The 21,810-nt window shown below is 37.1% G+C and overlaps 1 protein-coding gene across 1 annotated transcript in view; it reads left to right on the top strand.

Moving 5' to 3' along the window:
• The window catches only part of LOC139129573 (hormone-sensitive lipase-like), a 377,850-nt gene extending 358,502 nt beyond the window's left edge, over positions 1-19,348 (top strand). The window contains exon 9 of the transcript XR_011551617.1: positions 19,033-19,348. The gene's annotated coding sequence lies outside the window, so the exon portion shown is untranslated. The remainder of the gene's footprint in view (positions 1-19,032) is intronic.
• Positions 19,349-21,810: the final 2,462 nt, after the last annotated feature.

The following is a 21,810-nucleotide window of genomic DNA, read 5'->3' as shown; positions in this document are numbered from 1 at the left end:
TTTCTCGACGAAACATGTTTTAGTTGCATTTTATTTTTTCGATCGCTGAATTTTTGCTCTTGCCCTCAATAAAATGGTGATCTTACGGCGTTTGCATATGCAGAATCAGGGGCTTATATGACGCATTTTAATTGGTTAGCGTCTCTTAAATTGTACAGACCAAATACCTGCCAGGTTGTTGTAATTTACACCAAATTTTGGCGAATATCAACTATGAAAATTCCAGTAAACTGCAAAAATAACACAGAACAGAGGCGAACCGGCACAGAGTTTCCACTGTAATCGTGCAGTGAACGTTATCGATCGATATTCTTTTGTCCGAATTGTTACATTGTTGTCTCACTCACTTGCGTGTAGTTCCCCGTTCACAATGGCGCCAAACTACGCCGAAGTGCGCCAAAATGTGCTGAAACGTACGTAAAACTGTCACCAAAACTGAAAAAAGTGTCGTCGATATACTTTCACTAGTTTCAGTACAGGAAACCAACGGATACCTTGATGTTAAAGTCAATATACGGGTAATTGTGGAAATGTTTATGACGTGACCTCAACACACGAGCGCCCAGCATGAGCGGCACCCAAACAGATTTTCGATCGATAATCTATTGAAAATAAATTGAAACAGCGACCGGCTGAAAGCGCTCTTCCATAGTAATAATGCTTCACGGAATACAGTACACTGAGGCATACATTTGGGCCGCAGTGTGCTTTTGGGCCATGTCGTAGGTCCAAAGAGCTTCTTCTTTCATTACAGTTAGTACAACCATCATATTTAACTTGAACTTACGTTTGAAAATTTCACTGGTTTTGCTTTTTAAGTTAAATATGTGCCACTAGCTCTCAACCAGCGGTCGATGACTCCTTAACTGCAAGATCCAGTTTATTAGGGGTACAATTTTGGGGAAAATTTGGTCCGAAAAATATTGAGTTTATCTCATATATATATATATATATATATATATATATATATATATATATATATATATATATATATATATATATATATGATATATCTACGATAAAAGTACGAACATAAAAATTATAATGGTTGAATTGTATATTAAAACGAGCAATGTTGAGTTATAAGTCTATGAAAATCTGTAAATGTACATAATTCCCAAACTCGTGTGACACATTCCATCCCAACCCTTTGGGGTGTCGGATTGCATTACACTCTGATTTATGATACAAAGTGAAATCAGGTCATACACCATGATGTGTTTGTCTAGAAAAGTGAGGGGTCATACACACTCTGATTGATGATACAAAGTGACATCCAGTCACACACAATGATGTGTTTACCTGGAAAAGTGAGGGACCATGCACATTCTGATTGACAATACAAAGTGAAATGAAGTCAAACACAAAGATGTTTCTCCTTGAAAAGTGAGGGTCGATGCACACTCTGATTGATGATACAAAGTGAAATCAAACACACACCATGATGTATTTACCTGGAAAAGTGAGGGACCATACACACTCTGATTGATGATACAAAATGAAATCAGGTCATACACAGTGATGTGTTTACCTGGCAAAGTGAGGGGCAATAAACACTCTGACTGATGATACAAAGTGACATCAAATCACACACCATGATGTGTTTACCTAGCAAAGTGAGGGACCATACACACACTGATTGATGATACAAAGTGACATCAAGTCACACACAATGATGTGTTTACCTGGCAAAGTGAGGGACAATACACATTCTGATTAATGATACAAAGTGACATCAAGTCACAACCATGATGTGTTAACCTGGAAAAGTGAGGGACCATACACACTCTGATAGATGATACAAAGTGAAATCAGGTCATACACCAGGATGTGTTTACCTGGCAAAGTGAAGGACCATACACACTCTGACTGATGATACAAAGTGACATCAAATCACACACCATGATGTGTTTACCTGGCAAAGTGAGGGACCATACACATCCTGATTGACAATACAAAGTGATATCAAATCACAAACCTTGATGTGTTTACCAGGCAAAGTGAGGGACCATACACACTTTGACTGATGATACAAAGAGACTTCTCAAGTCACACACCATGATGTGTTTACCTGGCAAAGTGAGGGACCATACATTCTCACGTCCCCAGTGCACAGGGAATGTGAGAACACCAGTGTGAGATCAATTTGTTCTCACACTCTGTATTGTTGCGCGAATATGTGAACGTATGTTGATTGGTCAATTCTGCTCAGCGCCTAGTTGTCTGTAGGAATTATTTGACGAATAGAACATCGCATAATGTACAACTGGCACTATAGCAGACAGGCGACTGAACTGCAGAGTGAACAGGTTGTTCTAGATTTGAGTACGGTCAGCGTCGGCAACAAATACATTGAGGATGACCGCTTTTAGGTTGTAACGGGAAAATTCAGGTTATTACAAAACTTTCGGCTTTTTATGCTCGTTGTCATATTTTTCGGAGAAGAAGTGACTTGACTGTGATACAGTTAGCGAAAGACTTCGATGAGCAAGCCATCTGCACATGAGGCTGTAGCAGACGACAGCGTTCATGCAATGTCATCAACAGATGGCCACCAGAGCTGTTTTGCAACATTTTCCTCAGGTGACCTGGAGAATTTTGTGGCTGCCCTAAAAAACAAAATCGCCATATCTGTAATATACACTTGAATGTATTTGATATGGGCATCAATGAAAGGAACTTCATTTTTCTGTGCGAAACGATACAAATGAAACAAGAGCAATCAAGTGCTGGTTTTTGATAGCATAAACCTACCACAATAAAATGCAATTTTCTACACCATGATATGTTTACCTAGCAAAGTGAGGGGCTATACACACTCTGATTGATGATACAAAGTGACATCAAGTCACACACCATGATGTGTTTACCTGGCAAAGTGAGGGACCATACACACTCTGATTGATGATACAAAGTGACATCAAGTCACACACCATGATGTGTTTACATAGCAAAGTTAGGGACCACACACACTTTGACTGATAACACAAAGTGACATCAAGTCAAACAATATGATGTATTTACCTGGCAAAGTGAGGGACCATACACACTCTGATTGATGATACAAAGTGAAATCAGGTCATACAACATGATGTGTTTACCTAGCAAAGTGAGGGGCAATACACACTCTGACTGATGATACAAAGAGACATCAAGTCACACACCATGATGTGTTTACCTGGCAAAGTGAGGGACAATCGGACTCTGATTGACGATACAAAGTGACATCAAGTCACAACCATGATGTGTTTACCTGGCAAAGTGAGGGACCATACACATTCTGATTGATGATACAAAGTGACATCAAGTCACAACCATGATGTGTTTACCTGGCAAAGTGAGGCACCATACACACTCTGATTGATGATACAAAGTGACATCAGGTCACACACCATGATGTGTTTACCTGGCAAAGTGAGGGACCATACACACTCTGATTGATGATACAAAGTGACATCAAGTCACACACAATGATGTGTTTACCTGGCAAAGTGAGGGACCATACACATTCTGATTGACGATACAAAGTGACATCAAGTCACAACCATGATGTGTTTACCTGGCAAAGTGAGGGACCATACACACTCTGATTGATGATACAAAGTGAAATCAGGTCATGCACCAGGATGTGTTTACCTGGCAAAGTGAGGGAGCTTACTCCCAATCCTGTTGTTATCACAAAGTGAAACCCGATTACAAAATAACATGTATATCTGGCAAAATTAGAGCACTAATTCAGATTCGTGCTTATAATTAAGATCAGGACATCACACAGCAAATATCAAGCAAAGGGAGGGACAGGTAAAAAATCAATTCCCAGATGTTGAATACCAAGTCTCTTGAAGCAAAACATTCTATCAACATGCATAGTAGTAATTGTACCAAGCCTCTCTAGTTAGAAAAGCCTTATTCCCACACAAATACAATGTAAAAATCATGTTTGCATGTGTTGTTTCATCTAGCTGATGCATGCTTAGATTCTACAAGCATTACCTTTGATGCACTGCACGTCTGTCATCTTAAAAGTAGGGTTATACCATTTATGCATACTGTCAACTACCAAGTTCCCATATGGAAGCAAATCAGAGAGCTCTACAATCGCATGGGTTAAACAAAAGTTCAGCCTACAAGACTGTAAATATCATTGAAATACTTCCTGGCAATGTATTCAGAGACTATTGAATTATTCAATTTTTGAGTGAATACTGTTTTCATTATAATAGAAAAATGGATTGTGTTGCGTAGTTACATAAAAGAAATCTACCCTGTAAAATGAAGCATGTTTGATCTTTGCTTTGTTTGTGTACTGAACAATGCAAAGAATTTTTCATGTTTTTCTGGTACAAATGAAGTCACACATAAAGATGTTTCTCCTTGCAAAGTGAGGGACGATGCGCACTCTGATTGATGATACAAAGTGACATCAAACACAAGTGAGGGACCATACAGACTCTGATTGATGATACAAAGTGAGATCAAGTCACACACAATGATGTGTTTACCTGGCAAAGTTAGGGACCATGCACATTCTGATTGATGATATAAAGGGAAATGAAGTCACACACACAGATGTTTCTCCTTGCAAAGTGAGGGACGATGCGCACTCTGATTGATGATACACAGTGACATCAAACACACACCATGGTGTGTTTAGCTGGCAAAGTGAGGGGCCATACACACTGTGACTGATGATACAAAGTGAAATCAGGTCTCACACCATGATGTGTTTACCTGGCAAAGTGAGGGACCATACACACTCTGATTGATGATACAAAGTTAAATCAGGTCATACACCAGGATGTGTTTACCTGTCAAAGTGTGGGAGCTTAATCACAATCCTGTTGTTATCACAAAGTGAAACCCAGTTCCATAATAACATGTATATCTGGCAGAATTAGAGCACACATTCAGATTTGTGCTAATAATTAATATCAGGTCATCGCACAGCATATATCAAGCAAAGGGAGGGACAGGTAAAAAATCAATTCCCAGGTGTTAGATACTAAGTCTCTTGAAGCAAAACATTCTATCAACATGCATAGTAATAATTGTACCAAGCCTCTCTAGTTAGACAAACCTTATTCCCATAACAAATACAACGTAAAATTCATGTTTGCATGTGTTGTTTCATCTAGCTGATGCATGATTGGATTCTACAAGCATTACCTTTGATGCACTGCACGTCTGTCATGTTGAAAGTAGGGTTATGCCATTTATGCATACTGTCAACTACCAAGTGTTTGCACAACCGCATGAGTTAAACAAAGTTTGGCTTACATGACTGTAAATATCATTTAAATACTTCCTGGCAATGTATTCAGAGACTGTTGAGTTATTCAATTTTTTTGTGAATATTGTTTTCATTATTATAGAAAGTTGGCTTGTGTTGCGTAGATACATAAAGAAATCGACCTGTACAATGAAACATGTTTGATCTTTGCTTTGTTTGTGTACTGAACAATGCAAAGAATTTTTCAAACTGTAATTTAGTGCATACACAGGTGGCCCACGCACTATTAATAATGTATTATTGAGTTTTTCTCAGTTTTCTCTATCAGTTCTTCTCCTTTTCTTCATGCTCTGACTGATCGTAGTAAATAAAATAAATGACTATATAGCCTAACCTAGCCTCTTGCCTCTTTATTTATTTTACACCCCATTACAAGGACGTTTATCTCATATACACCCATATTGTAATAAATTAGTCAACACAATCCGCGGATTTATCAGGGATTTTATTGGTTGGTCAACATCGCGAAAGATAGGAAAGGTTACTAAAACGGGAAGGTAAGAAGTTCTCCTGAAATGTGTCCAGAAATTACCAGATTGCGGCCAGTCATGACCATTTATCCAAAATTTACTGCACCCAATGTATTTCGATGGCCGAGGAGATCCAGCTACTCTAATTCCAAACATTTAAATGGTCGCGAACAGTGCAAACCCTGCCAGTGCCTTGCGTGCAGTTCATGGCATGAGGACGTCCGTAAAGCAGGAAGTCGGAAGTTGAAACCTTTGATCTTTACGTTGTTTTATATGTGGGCAAACTTGTAAACATTTTCCCTTGGACAAGTCTGCGTTGTTCTCTCAATCGGGTGGTGTTGCTAAGAATGTGTCTGCCATTCAGTTTAGCTATGCGTTCTCGATAATTTAGCTGTATTTTGCTCAGAAACATGGGAATTTAGTTTCAGTTTTAAGAAACATTAATGTCTCTATGAGAGGAATATTCTAGCTCGTTGTATCCTCGAATTAAATCGGCCGATTTACTTTGATACATTTATGTGGTTTGGAGAACTGTTTGGGGCAGCGTCAGATAACAAGTGGAAAAATATACTTGTGAGGAGTTTTACCCAAGTGCCAAATTTAAATCTCTAGGTGCAACGCTATTCTCGTTGCAGTTGCATTTAGAGGAAAGAATAATAATAATAATAATAATAATAATAATAATAATAACAATAAGAAGAAGAAGAAGAAGAAGAAGAAGAAGAACGATTACTAGAGGGTATGGACCCGTGGTCTCGAAACCCTAATGTGACAGCAACATTTCGTTCATGTAAGGACATCATATAGCAAGTACTTCTTGCGCTGGTGCAAACTTTATACGAAAAATTATGATATCAAAGATGTTTGCAATGATATAGTTTACAAGGTTTCCTGTCTAAATTCACGAAAATCATCAAGAATATCTAAAAATACTACACGTAATTATGACTACATTTTGTATGTGTAGAGGTGTTGTTTGCCGTTCCGAACGTCTGTTCTACACGTACGCGAAGTCTGGTTATCACGTGACAAAGACGCTACCCGTACTGATGATGGAACGTAACTACCTTTATCTAAACTTCTTTATAAGGGACTGGTCAGTTTCTTCGGCCTGGGGGTGGATTATTTTTTGCCGACGTCAAAAAGTGGCTGACCCCCCTATTCCGAATTTTGAAAACAGGGTGACCCCCACTATTCCAAATTTCGAAAACAGGGTGACCCCCTGCACGTGACAAATGTTAAGCAAAAGGTGGACATAAATTATATATATATATATATATATATATATATATATATATATATATATATATATATATATTTTAACAGTCATTTTGTGTTTTAATGAAATTGTTGACATGTCAGTTGTAAGATAGGAATTTCCAAGTGTCAATCTTAAAGTTTGAATACAGTACATTTTGAATGAGCTGTGAATGTATTTCACACTTTCTCTGCTTAACCAGATGTCCTGAACTGTTGTACAGAAATGGATGTCAATCATTAATATCAAACAGGAAAAAAGCAGTAAATCAAAAACTTTGATGGGTGTTAAGACTTGCCAGCCATGGTGACCCGGTGACCCCCCATCACAAAAGTCAAAAACAGGGTGACCCCCCATGAATCAACAAGCCCCTAAGGGCGAAGAAACTGACCAGTCCCTAACGATATGATACCGGCAGACATGGAGATGATACCGAGTGAATAGAAGTGACGGTGACTTGTTTAAGAAATTCACAGTTCTGGCAAAAATTCTCACAGTGGCCGGCATCATTGGTGATATCAGTTTATGTTTCGATGTTGAGAGGTCACCGCTCACGTGACTTTAGTGACGGGCTGCTCTGAGTCTTGCCCATTGCTTGTACGCCAGAAAAAGAATGGTCTGCAAGTAGTCATGTCGGAGAAGCTGGAAAAACGGCGATAGTTTGGTGATTTTTGAGCGGAATGCTGGTCGTGGTAGGCCCCTAATGACCAAGATGTTGATGAGTGTTGGCAATTGCAATTTGGGTGGAGGTGCCACCAACGATCAATGCACTTTTAAAAGAGTCCTCACTATGATAAGATATTAGTTAGTTGTTCATACTTTGCCCTCCCACTAAAAATTTTTCGACTTACCCTGCCGCACTCAAACTTCATTTTTACCCACTATCCACTTGCTTTTGCCTGTGTCCCCTCCCCACTGTGGATTGTTCAGGCTCCCCTGCCCTGTGGCGAAAAAAACTGGCCGATTTCCCCTGCCCTGGAAAAATTCCCCTCAAAACTTTGCCATTCCATTTCCTCTGCAGACATAAAGCTACCCTACCCTGTGATTGAAAAAAACCTGTTGATTTTCCACTGCCATGTGAAAAAAATTTCCCCTGAAAATTAACATTTCCATGCAGACACACATCCTGCAGTACATACAGTGAAATGTGGGGTCAATCGCAATAGGCTAAGTAGTCTGGGTAACCTTTAAAAGGTATAAGTACTTGTGTCCCCATCCCCTGAAACACCATGGCTCAACTTCCCCTGTTCCGCGTTTTAAAAGTAGCTTCCCCTCTCCTCGTTTTTCGCCAAGCCCTGTCCCCAGGACAATCAACCAATATATGCCCTGCCAGACAAATAAAACTTAAATTTGCTATCTTTCAACCTAAAAATATGTCCCCTTCCCAAAAAATATGTCCCCTTCCCAATCAAATTAAAATTTCCCCTGCCCTCAAAAATTGCTCCCGGAATAGCTTTTTCGATGAATAGCAACGAACAAAGTTGCGACAAGCGTGCTGTCGGCCAGAACATGGACGTTACCATGGCTGTAGTGGGTTAAAAACGTTAAAGTCAAAACCAACTGTAAAAGGCATAAAAATCGTCTGAAAACACCACAGCTATGGACCCATAGCTTGCCTAACAGTACAAAAAAGTTTTATAGCCCGTCCGCCGCTTCCTTCGGGAAGTATACACGAACAGCATAATGCGCTATTGAAAATCGATGAATTCCTAAGACTAGTAGCGACAAACTCTATTTTATTAGGCGAAAAAAAGTAACCGGCGAGATTAACTCTTTGACGCTGTAGGGTCATTCTAGTCATGAGCTTGGTTGCTGCCGTATATCAGAAACAACCGACTTTGACGTCAAAGGCCTGTCTCTGGTACGTAGTTTGAGACAGAAAATAACGATGTTACCGGCAGACATGGGGTTAATAGCGAGTGCAGAGAAATGACGGTGACTGGTTTAAAATTCACAGTGCTGGCAAAAATTCTCCGGTGCGTGCTGCTGTTAATGTGTCACCATTGTACCACGACGCTGTTTGTAAATTATACTTGGTATATACACTCCCAGAAAACGACGTCGACGACGTGAAACATACATCTATATAATTTTGTTGAAAAGCTCATAAAACGGCCACTCCGGCGATCTTTTTCTGCTTGGTCGGTCGATACTTTCTGGGTGGCATTTGTTACATGGAGCAGGGCCATGTCTGCTTGGTTATGTTTGAATTTTGCGCTTGGCAACGAAAAGCATGCGCGTTTTCAGCGTTCCTTTCGATCCAACTTCCCGTTTATTTTTGAATAATGAGCAGTGTTTGTTTGCGCATATCATGAATATATAAGCGTCCACTAGATTTACGGACGTCCTCGGGACACGTTTCCCAAGATCTTCATACCTTCTCCTTTTTCATTAAATCTCTATTTTTCCAATGTTGACCAACCCTTGATAAGTCCACGGATTAGCATAATTAGTTGTGTTGACTAATTAATTACAAGATGTGTATATGAGAGATAAGCGTCCTTGTAATGGGTTGTTGAATGAATAAAGAGTCAAGAGGCTTGGTTAGGTTATATAACCATTTATTTTAATTACTCCGATCAGTCAGAGCATGAAGACAGTGTCCCTAAATCCATAGAGGGACTGTACGTAGAAAAGGAGGGGAATTGATAGAGAAAACAGTGAGAAAAACTCAATAATAAGCATATTAATAGTGTCTGGGTCACCTGTTGTACATATGATATCTCAGTGGCTTCTAAAAAGTCCCGATGTGCCTGATGGCATTTGTCTTGTGCGTTTGCAACGAAAACTCCCTTCTTGAGGAAGATAATCTGACAGTCATAAAGCTATGATAAATAAAGCCCACTTTTTGAACAACATAATCTACTTTTATTCCGTTTGCTACATGGTCATCACATTAGTGAAAGCAACACACCTAACACATGAAATATGCTGACTTGCATTGGCTTCTACGGGTAAAAACTCATTCCTCTGTAAAGGTTATTTGGCTAACTTAAATATTATGTAATAATTTTCAACGTGAAATGCTATCAGTTTACTTTGCTACATGGTCATCACATTAGTGAAAGCAATACACCTAACACATGAAATATGCTGACTTGCATTGGCTTTTACGGAAAAAAACTCATTCCTCTGTAAAGGTTATTTTGCTAATTAACGTGAAATGCTATAAGTTTAATCCGTAAAATCACATAAATTGCTTTCGAGGGGCGAAGAAAGTTTCTTGTTGGGGGTGTCAGTAAGGGTAGGTTGGGTTAAGCGGAAACACACTTTTTCTAGGTCTCAGTACATGACGATACAATATCAACATCATCGCTTTGTAGTATATACAGGTTGACATTGTAAGATGTGTTTTGCAAGAATCACCGAGCAATAAGGTAGACATTTAGTAAATTATTTATTTAGCGTTCGAGCGTGTGGGATTCTAAGGTGTCGAACAGAAAAAAACACAAACTTTTTTCTATAAAATCCTTTAATTGGAAGTATTCTGTCGCAAAAACCGGGCCATGGCTTTTACATTTCGAAATAATACTTCTTGAGTCAGTCATATCGCAAACACTGAACCGTGAGCAGTGAAACCAAAATGTCAATGCCATCACTTTGTACTATATACAAGTTTACATTGTAAGGATTGTGTTTTTGCAAGAACCCCTAGTTTGTAAAGCTAGAAAACTTAAATGTCTTTCACTTTGTACCATGCGTGTAATCACTTTCGTGCCTTCACTCTGATACATATGGTGAATATATCAATGAACGAAAAATGCAAAGACAGTTCTTCCTGTATCATTGACTTTTGATTTTTTGACATGTGTCGTCTCATTTTTTCCTTGTTTATTACTTACCATGCATATTTATTTATTTTGCTATATGCCTGTAGGTACTTTTTAAGATTCAATATTTAGAAAAAAAGTTTCAAAATCTTCCTTTCTAAAATTGTCAACTTTAGCAATATGTCACAGTGCCTTCACTTTAGTTTAACTGACTGAACTACCTAATTTCACGTCGGCAAAACCGCACTAAGTGCTTTTTGTTTGTCGATTTGATTTTGCTTTCTTTTGTTTTGGTAAATAATACACAATCTTTATTGCTGAATAACTCTATACGATTGTAACTTAGGTAAATGAGTTAGAGGGTCAGCTCTGATCATACCATCTGTTTGCTTGAATACTCTCATTGTCATAGGACACGGAAAACGCTGAAAATGCGATAGTTGTTTAGAGTTTAACATTTAAATTGAATTTTAACTATACCCTTGTTGCATATTTTATGCTACAAACTGCTGCACAAAACTTCTGCTCATGGCAATACAATGTCAATGCCATTGCTGCTTTGTACTATATACAAGTTTACATAGTAAGGATTGTGTTTTTGCAAGAACCACTAATTGGTAGAGGTAGACAACCTACATGTCTTTCACTTTGTACTGTGCATCTAATCATTTCCGTGCCTTCACTTTGATACATACGTATGATATATCAGTGAACTAAAAAGTCAAAAACAGTGCGTCCTGTATTATTGATTTCTGATTTCTCTTTCCAAACGTGTCATGTCTCATTGTTTTTATTTAGTAACGTACCATGAATATTTCTCTACTTTTAAATATGCATACGGATACCTTGTAAGATTTACCCTGTGGAGTAAAAGCTAATAAAACTTCCGTTTTCGAGTTTTCAAAGTTGCATTTTGTCCCAGTACCTTCACTCTACTCAATATACAGACTCACACAACTCATGTCAGCGGCAAAAAACGCACGGAGTAGTGGTTTGTTTGTCGACTATATTTAGTTGTTTCTTGTTTTGGTAGATACTAAACAATCTTTATCGTTGAACAACTCTATGGGATTGTAACTTAGGTAAATGAGATAAAGGGTCAATGTTCTTATACTTCCATCTCTACACTTGGATACTCTCATCGTCATTAGACACGGAAACACACTGAGATACGCGATGGTTGTTGAGAGTTTAACATGATAATCAATCAACTGTATTCTAACTTTGTTGAGTTTTTTATGCTGAAAAATCGCTGTATCAAACTGCAGCACATGGCAATATAATGTCAATGCCATCACTTTGTACTATATGCAAGTTTACATTGTAAGGATTGTATTTCGCAAGTAATATTAACCTACATGTCTTTCACTATGTACTGTGCACGTAATCACTTTCTTGTCTTTACTTTGACATCCTATTTTTACTTCTTTGTTACTTACCATGCATACTTCTATACTTTCTAATATCCGGGCAGATACCTTGTAAGATCCATCATGTGACGTATAATTATAAGCTATTAAAACATCCGTTTTTGAGTTGTGAAAGTTGGCAATTCGTCACGGTGCCTTCACTCAACTAAATAAACGGATTCACTACTGTCAGCGGCAGAAAACGCACTAAGTTGCTGTTTTTTTTGTCTATTTGATTTAGTTTTCTGTTGTTTTGATAAAAAATTCACAATCTTTACCGCTGAACAACTCTATACGATTGTAACTTAGGTAAATGAGATAGAGGGTCAATGTTTTGATTATTCCATCTGTACACTTAAAGACTCTCAGCGTCATAGGACACGGAAACACACTGGAAAATGCGATGGCTGTTAAGAGCTTAACATGATAATCTATCAATTTTATTCTAACTGCACTCGTGTTGCTTATTGTATTCTGAAATATGGCAGCATAAAACTTCAGCACATGGCGATATAATGTCAATGCCATCACTTTGTACTATATGCAAGTTTACATTGTAAGGATTGAGTTTTCGCAAGAACCACTTATTTGTAAAGGTAGACAAGCTACATATCTTTCACTTTGTACTGTGCATGTAATCACTTTCGTTTTTTCACTTTGATATATACGTTTGATATATCAGTGACCTAAAAAAGTCAAAAACAGCTCTTCTTAATTGTTGATTTGCTTTTCGATGCGCGTCATCTTATGTTTTCTTCTTTGTTACTTACAATGCATACTTCTTTACTTTCTATTATGCGGGAAGATACCTAGTAAGCGCCACCTTGTGACGTAGAAGCTTTTAAAACGTTCGTTTTTGAGTTGTGAAAGTTGGCAATTCGTCACATGCCTTCACTTAACGGAATAAACATACTGAATAAATTCACGTCAGTTGCAGAAAACGCACTAAGTTGCTGTTTTGTTTGTCAATTTGATTTTGTTTTGTTATTTTGGTAAATAATTCACAATCTTTATCGCTGAACAACTCTTTACGATTGTAACTTTGGTAAATGAGATACAGGGTCAATGTTCTCAGTACTATCTGTAAGCATGGATGATCTCATCGTCATAGGACATAGAAAAACAATGAAAATGCGATAGTTGTTAAGATCTTAACATGATTATCTATCAATTGTATTTTAACTATACCCTTTTTGCGTATCTAAGCTAAAAAACAGCGGTTTCACCAAACTTCAGCACATTTCAATACATTGTCAATGCCATTGCTTTGTACTATACACACATTTACATTGTATGGATTGTGTTTGTGCAAGACCGCTAATTTGTAAAGGTAGACAACCTACATTTCTTTCACTTTGTACTATGCGTGTAATCATTTTCGTGTCTTCACACTGATACATCCATATGATATATCAGTGAACTAAAAAGTCAAAAACAGCTCGTCCTTTATTATTCATTCCTGATTTCTCTTCCCGACGTGTAGCATCTCACTTTTGTCATTTAGTTACATACCATGCATACTTCTTTACTTTCTAATATTCATGCAGGTACCTTGTAAAATTCACCTTGTGGGGTAAAAGCTAATAAAATTTCCGTTTTGAGTTGTCAAAGTTGGCAATTTGCCACGGTAGTTTCGCTTTACTTCAATTTACTGACTTTGATAGGTACCATTACTATCTCGGGTAAAGCAGAAGTATTAGACAGATTTGGCTATACGTTTTACGTGAACATGAACTCGTAGAATCCACGTTGGCGTTGGCGTAGTCGTTCACGTGAGAAACTCTGTTTGGCTACACGTTACGTCACCCGTTCATATGACACGCGCAAGAAATGTTTCGGCTCGGCTAGGGTCTCCGTAGTCTGTTTCCGCATCGCAGGGCTTGCTCAATGGTTATCGGTATGCCGCAAATCGAGGAAGACATTGCACATTAAAAATAACGAAAATACATGACAGTGAGGATGTGCACATATGACTTGGTCACTTTGACCCAACCAGAAATGTCAATTGCTAAGCAAACCCTCAGGTTAGCAGTTTGCCAATTTTTTTATTTTAGCCTGTTGTGATTACTAAAAACAGGGATGTATTCAAAAAGGAATAAATACACTAAAATAAATTGAAATATACCAATTATATTTCAAATTGAAATTTGAATTATCAGCATATGTATTATGGTGATGTTTACATTTTTATCCTAATCCAGCATTCAGAAAATACTTCTTTAAGCAACTAGGAGACTTAGTGTTTGAGGATGTTTTCATTACATATTTGTCATGTACATTGCAATCTCTAGTATTAGTCCCTGAAGCATGTTTGAACATCCACTATTTAGCCTATCAACACAGCATGTTTACATGATTGTACAATGTACTGTTATTGTACACATTGACATCCAGTCCTTGCCAGAGTTCAAACATCAACAATAACAATATGCAAGATACAATGTATTGTGTGAGTTGACAAGTTCAATTATACTATGAATCTCAATATGCTTTACAGGGTTAAAGGAGAAACTGTGGATGACATTATAAAGAAACACAAAAGTTACAGCTACTTGCCCTTTTAATATTATGAATCATTTTTGAAAGTATATCAGGAAAATTCAGAATATTCTACATCAAACTGAAAGAAGATAATAAGATCATGTTTATCTCCATAAAATGCAGAAATTATATTATGCTGATTATTGAATATACAGTAAACTATGTACATGAATATAATTTGTACATCTAGACCAATGTTGTAAGATGTACATAATTTATCAGTTACATTTATTTTGTTCCAATATCTTGAGGACCAATGTTAAACAACCACCATACTAAAATTTACAGATCAAAACACACATTTACACAATTTCAAACATTTTAAGATTATATTCCTAATCATAATTTTAAAGTAAGAGTTTGATCTTTGATGTAACCGTATAAATGCTAGTTGATAAAACCCATTATTGTGAATATAAAAATACACACTACATTTTTAGGGCTGATTTGCGGCGTGCTTGAATTTCAAAAGCTGTTTATGATTGGTTTTGTCTTTAATTTTTTCAAACATTTTTCAAATTATCAACTATTTTCCAAACCGGTTTTAACATGACATAAAAGTCATATATCTCAGTTGATGTCATGCCCTGCTGGCCAGCATAACTGGCAAGTATACTCACAGATGTTTTTGTTATGGTATAATTTGAACAACTGAAGATTGAATAGGAAATAAAGGACACAGCCATAATAACCTGACTTTGCTGAAAAACCTATTCATGTAAAATGTATCTCATTTGATCACATTTGCTCACATATACTAGGAACCTAGACAAATTCACAAACTGTTATTGTCTGAATTAAAAGCAAAATAAAACAAAACTACCTCAAAAATGTTTGGCTGCTAAGTTCTGATGTATTCTTTGGCCTACGTCAGTGAAAAATTATTCTCACTATGTGAAAAAGCCTGAACCCATTAAGCATGTTGTGGATTCCTCCGTGGATTCAATCAGAATCCAAGGGAATCCAGAGATATCCATCGTGGGTACTCAGGGAATCCTAAGGTATCCAATTATAGATTCTTTTATATACGGAACACTTTTAGAATCCAAAGCAGAATCCATTAGAGCATTTTAATGGATTCCATAAGACAGTCTCCTGAATAATCCTGTGCAGGATTTCAATGGATTCTGCGTGAAATTAGTGATCATGGGAATCTATCCTCTTGCCTTAAATTTTCCCATGGTACCTTGCGTGAAATCGCATAGAATATCACTGCTCCGCTGTCATTCCTTTTAATTTTTTGAATTTCTCATGAATCGGTATTTACTTGAAACAGTAACCTGTACCTTTTGCACATTTTGTACTGTTTCATCATTTTATTTTCATAATTGTATACCAAAATAACCTTCTGCTTCTAAACATGGCCTCTGTATCCTTCATGTTATTTTTGACAGATCCATTTCAAAAGGCCTTACTTCAGTGCAGTTATCAACAATTACACTGGTAATGATGCATGGACATGCTTAGAAAATAGATATGGGGCAGTCAGTTCTATTATGGGGAAACAAACAGGACCAAGTTGATACATAATGTACAGCGCGGATATTTAATATCTTTTCTGCATTCTTCCATTTTGTGTTTACAGAATTATGTGCAGGCATATTGCCATAGGATGGTATGCACAATATCTACCATTATTGATTAAAATGTATTACCGGTATTCTCATGATATACTAGTATTCTTTCATTTTACTCATACTCACATGTTACACTACACACATCAACAATTTAAGTTCATACAACTGTTATGCAATTAAAAAAATAATGTCTTTTTTATTCACTGAACAATACTGTTCCAATGAAATATTTACAATAATTGACACATGTGTTAAACAAAAGCTGTGGTTTCTGAAAAAAAAATCACAAACAATAATATAACCAGACTTTTTGAAACCAATATTTCAAGTCATTCATTGAACGTCTGTACAATTGTAGCAGCGATTAAAAAAAAAAGACTTGGCAAAAGACAATGGTAAAAATTTTGCCAAAAATACAATTATGCAAACTTCACCACAATTTGAAACAGTCTTACTGAGCTGTACCCTAAAAACCTCCACACCAACTTTCAAATCAATTGGAGTTGTGGTCTCAGAGAAGATTTCTTGACCAAGAATAGAAAAAATTGCCCAAAAATACAATTATACAAATAATCACTGTTTATGACTCGGTCGGTGTAATAACATGAGTACAGCCTGTATCTAGTCAATAAAATTCAAAAGTTGAGTGGTCTTTGTTCAAAACTAAAAATGCATCATTGAGCTTTTAGCAGAATCAAGAAAATGCAAAAACATATGCTTATACATTAAACATTGTCCTGTAATGAGTTGTCAGCGCTGTTGATATTGTCATTTGTCTATATAACGGCTCATGGCCCACCATCCTCATCCTCAGGCTCTGGTCTGATTGAGGCCACGCCCTCAATGCAAGGTAGCCTCAATATGCATTTCCTTTGATGCAAGTGTTTTTCCATACTGTACGCAGTTTCACTTCTTTCTCTATCCAAATTGGCAAGTGTCTCCGAATAAAGTCACCAACCTTGCAACTTCTGTCATGCTCGCTGTCCTCAGAAGAAAAACACACAACTATCAAATGTCTTCAGCTTCATGCTAGTCCTTGGATAGCCCCGTTTACGTCCTTCAATTTATGTAAATAACGATACACAGAATAAATCATCAGAATTGTACATTATCCATTTAGTTTGTTTTTGTTTAAATCTGTGTATTTATAGACCTTTGATAATTCACTGAAAGTACTTCATTAGACTAGAATGGTTAAAAGTTGATATGTTTGCAAGAAATTTGATTTCTGAATCTCACTGAAATGTAGATTCACTATACATTGGAGTCTATGAGAAAACTATGAATAATCTCTTACAATGCTTAACAAACACATTCTGTGCTTTCTGAGGTGTTTGACAATTGATACAAATGTACTTGATTCAAATAGGATGTTTGAAGGTTCAGATGTGGACAACAGTAATGATATTTGAATTTCAACTAAACTTATTTCACTTTTCATGGTACTAGTGGTCAACAGGTCACTGTTAAATATTTTCACTGACAAAACTTACTGTATCTCTAATATGTAAGTAATAGAAATTGTTCATTGCCCTCAGTGAGCTCGATTTACAATAAGACAAGCCTCAGATTGCCAAGGGAAGATGTTTATGTGACAGATAATCATACTTTTGTTCAGATTTACAGTTAAATTGCTACCGAGAGTGAAATAATGCAGCGAATCATTTTGTCTCCAATTTTTTTTTTGAACACTTAAACTACTTTTTTAACAGGACAAATACTTAAGAAAATTAAGTCACTCCAATGCTGTTGGAAAAATACATGACCCCCTTTGCGTTTTTCAAATTTAAAGTGAACCTCAACCCATTCAAATTGTGCTGACTGTAATAACTGAATGCTCCCTTGATGAATAAACTGGTCATCTATGTACTGTTGCACATCAAACTGACAAGTTTATTCCATAATATACAAATATGAAGATAAAACATTTTTTCACTGATTCATTGCCTATTTTATTGACTTAATATTCCTGTTTTTGTTAGGAGAGACTAACATCAATGTAACTCAAAGACACATGGTGTATGCTTCCACTATTACTTTAATGCAAAATATGTCATCAATTAATGCTTCAGCAAATTAAATGGACCAAGTCTTTGTACGTTGGTCGAGAACTAATACTGTAAGACATATACGTTAGAATATTAAATCTGTCAAATAAGCATGGAATATTGAGGTAAAAATAACTAATATTTTTGTACCATGCAGCTTTGACCTACAGTGCCTGTAACATTTACATATATTGAACTAAAAAGAGGGCATGTCACGCTGGGGAATCACCCAAATCAAAAACTGAAAAGACTGCGTATGGGTGCCAGTATGGATTAAAGGCAGGGGGACTTGGAGCCTATAAATACCCCCTATCTCCCTGGGCATTCATAATCAAACATGAGTGGCACATGGTAACAGCATCAACGAATGCTCCCGAAAATCTGAAGTTTTCAACAATCAAAGTGTAAATTAGAGCACTGTTCCAACATATTACTTTTGTGAATACTTGTGGCATCACCTTGTTGTTGAAATTCTCTCATTATTTCCATTTTAAGTTGATTTTTGATGCCAAAACTGCTGCGATGCTGTGGACGTGTTCGAAGCATCCGAAGAACAATAGCAGAAAGCTTTCAAACAGCTGCCAATCACGAGGGGATGCACGATCAAACATTTGTTGTGTCAATCAGATCGATACGATGTCAACAATGAACAATGTCAACAATGACAAGTCATCGTTGATGACACAGTCCCCACTTGTTAATGGGTACTTTGATAGCAAGTCCTCAGAGAGGATAGAGTCCTCTTCATTAATTAGGTCTGTGATGTCCTTGTACTAAGTTTGAATAAAATCGGTGAATAAAATCGGTTTAGACGGGCCGAGTTTTGGCTAAGGACATGAAAAAATTGTAACAAAATGGCTGCCATGCAGCCATATTGAATCATATGAAACAAATTGACATACATATGTATGACATAGGTCCATGTTCTTGTACCAAATTTGAATAAAATTGGTTGAGATATGCCTGAGTTATGGCTCTGTACATGAAAAAATCATAACAAAATGGCCACCTGGTGGCCATGTTGGATCGTATCACAAAACAAATTGACGTGCGTGTCTATGACATTGGTCAATGTCCTTGTACCGCCTTGGAATAAAATCCGTTGAAACATGTCTGAGTTATGGCTCTGTACATGAAAAAATCATAACAAAATGGCCGCCTGGCAGCCATATTGGATCATATCACAAAACAGATCAACGTGCATATGTATGACATAGGTCAATGTCCTAGTACAAAATTTGAATAAAATTGGTTGAGATATGCCTTAGTTATGGTTATGTACATGAAAAAATCGTAATAAAGGCGGCCATATTGGATCATATCACAAAACAAATCGACGTGCATATGTATGACATAGGTCTATGTCCTTGTATCAAGTTTTAATAAAATCGGTCGAGATATGCTTGAGTTATGGCTCTGTACATGAATAAATCGTAATAAAATGGCCGCCTGGCGGCCATATTGGATCGTATCAATAAACAAATCGATGTGCATATGTTTGACATATGAAGTAATCTATGTACCAAGTTTGAATGAAATGGCTCCAGGCATCTTATAGATATATGCGTGAATGGACGGACAGACGCACGGACAGACACACGCACGCATGCACGCATGCACAGACATGACCAAACCTATAAGTCCCCCCGGACAGTGTCCGTGGGGACTAATAAACATTCGTACCACTGAGCCTTTTGTACCGTCCAGAAATTTCAAAGCTACAATTTTTTACCCTGACATATAATACAGCGACCTTGCACACTAATGATCATTCCACTGCTTCTGTTGGGTTTTGTTGGTTTTTTTAATTCGCTCCGTGGCCCCAGTAGGTTTTTTTCGATATGATACACAGTTTGAATTTTTTTCAAGGTAAATTTAGTATATTCTCTTGGCCAGTTTGATAGAGTAGACGTCGAGACCGGCACTGTTGACTGAGATCGGGCTTGGGGTCATTTAGTCCTGAAACCTGAAGAGTTCTGTATGATCATCGTTCAGCATTTGGGTGATTTTTTGGTCAAAGTTAATCAGTAACAATGTAAGCAAGATTCCTTATGTTGTTTTTGTCACCATCATACACGTATACGAACGGTTTTCGATTAAAAACGGTAAAATATCCAGTGCTCGTAAATGCATGCACAGATTATTCAGTGACTGTTTACGCAGCAGTCGTCGATTCGACAAGGATTTGCCACCACGTAACAACTGTAAACACCGCGTCAACAGTCCATAAAAAAAATTCGTGCTGAATCGAGTAAGATAACAATTGGCTTGCAGTAGGAAAGGTCAGTCCACCATCCGTAAAAGTTGTTGATCTGAAAAATCTTCACTGTGCACCAACTACATGAGTGGCTGTTATAGTTGTACACGTAGTTCCATGGGCTTTCCATTGTCCTTTGTTACGAGCTATGTTCAAAGTGCGTCAAGGTACGAATATTTTCATGTTGAAGTACCGGGTACATTGATTTTGTTCAAAACCACTGCCTGTTTGTTCCTTGTGGTTTTTTTGTGTGTCCCTAACGTTGACTGGCTCTGAGTGCGTACAAACATATCAGTCCAGATTAAGATTTCCTGGATAAATAGATACACTCATACATGTAGTTTATTCTGCCTCTGATGCAAAGATACACACTTTTTACATGTGCCACTCCTAGGCCCTGGGATCAAATTCCATACCTTTCGGGGCTTGATCTAGAAGTCATCGCTGATGACATAGTCTCCACTGGATTATAGTTTAAGTTTAAGTTTATAGGAAAATAGTTTCATACTATTTTAGTAAAAGATAAAATTATGGTTTTTGAGCATGTCATGAAATCTGGAACATGTTATCAGAACAGAAGCTTGTTTCATTTTTCATTACACAATTTGCAACAAACTCTCCAACGACAGTTTGTCTTGTGATATTGTTTAGATGTTTTGTTTCCCGTACAAAGTTCATAAAGTACACTTCATGGATTCCTTCAATAATATTTTGGCAAGTGTTGGGAGACAGTGTTAAAAAGAACATTTCTTAGGTTTGACTATGCAATTATTGTATGTCATGTACATTTGTGTTTGGAACTCATGTAAGAGCCCCCTTAAGTTGTTTCAACACTCTGCTTCTCTATAAAAATTGCAGGGTTTACACATTTCATTGTGATTTCAAAATTTGACATGGGCTAAGCTGCATCACTATCAATTACATCTGTATCTTCAAAAGAAGATTATAAAGGCAGATTTTGTTGCTTATGGCTGTTAGGTGCTCTGCAAATATAACCAAACATCAAAGGTCAACTAAGTAAAATTGTCTTACTTGTGTTGTAATGGTTCTGCTTAACCATGTTCATGTACTATAATTCACCAACACTGGTGCTTTGGTTACCTTGTCCTTCAAAGTTCACGACTTTAGACTAAAAACTTATCAGTGCAGACTTTGTAGTACATACATACCTCTCATATTTTTCTAAGTTG

This window comes from Ptychodera flava, chromosome 3, assembly GCF_041260155.1.
Source record: "Ptychodera flava strain L36383 chromosome 3, AS_Pfla_20210202, whole genome shotgun sequence".
Lineage (NCBI taxonomy): Eukaryota > Metazoa > Hemichordata > Enteropneusta > Ptychoderidae > Ptychodera > Ptychodera flava.
The sequence above is the reverse complement of the archived record's forward strand: the minus strand, read 5'-3'. Positions and strand labels throughout refer to the sequence as shown.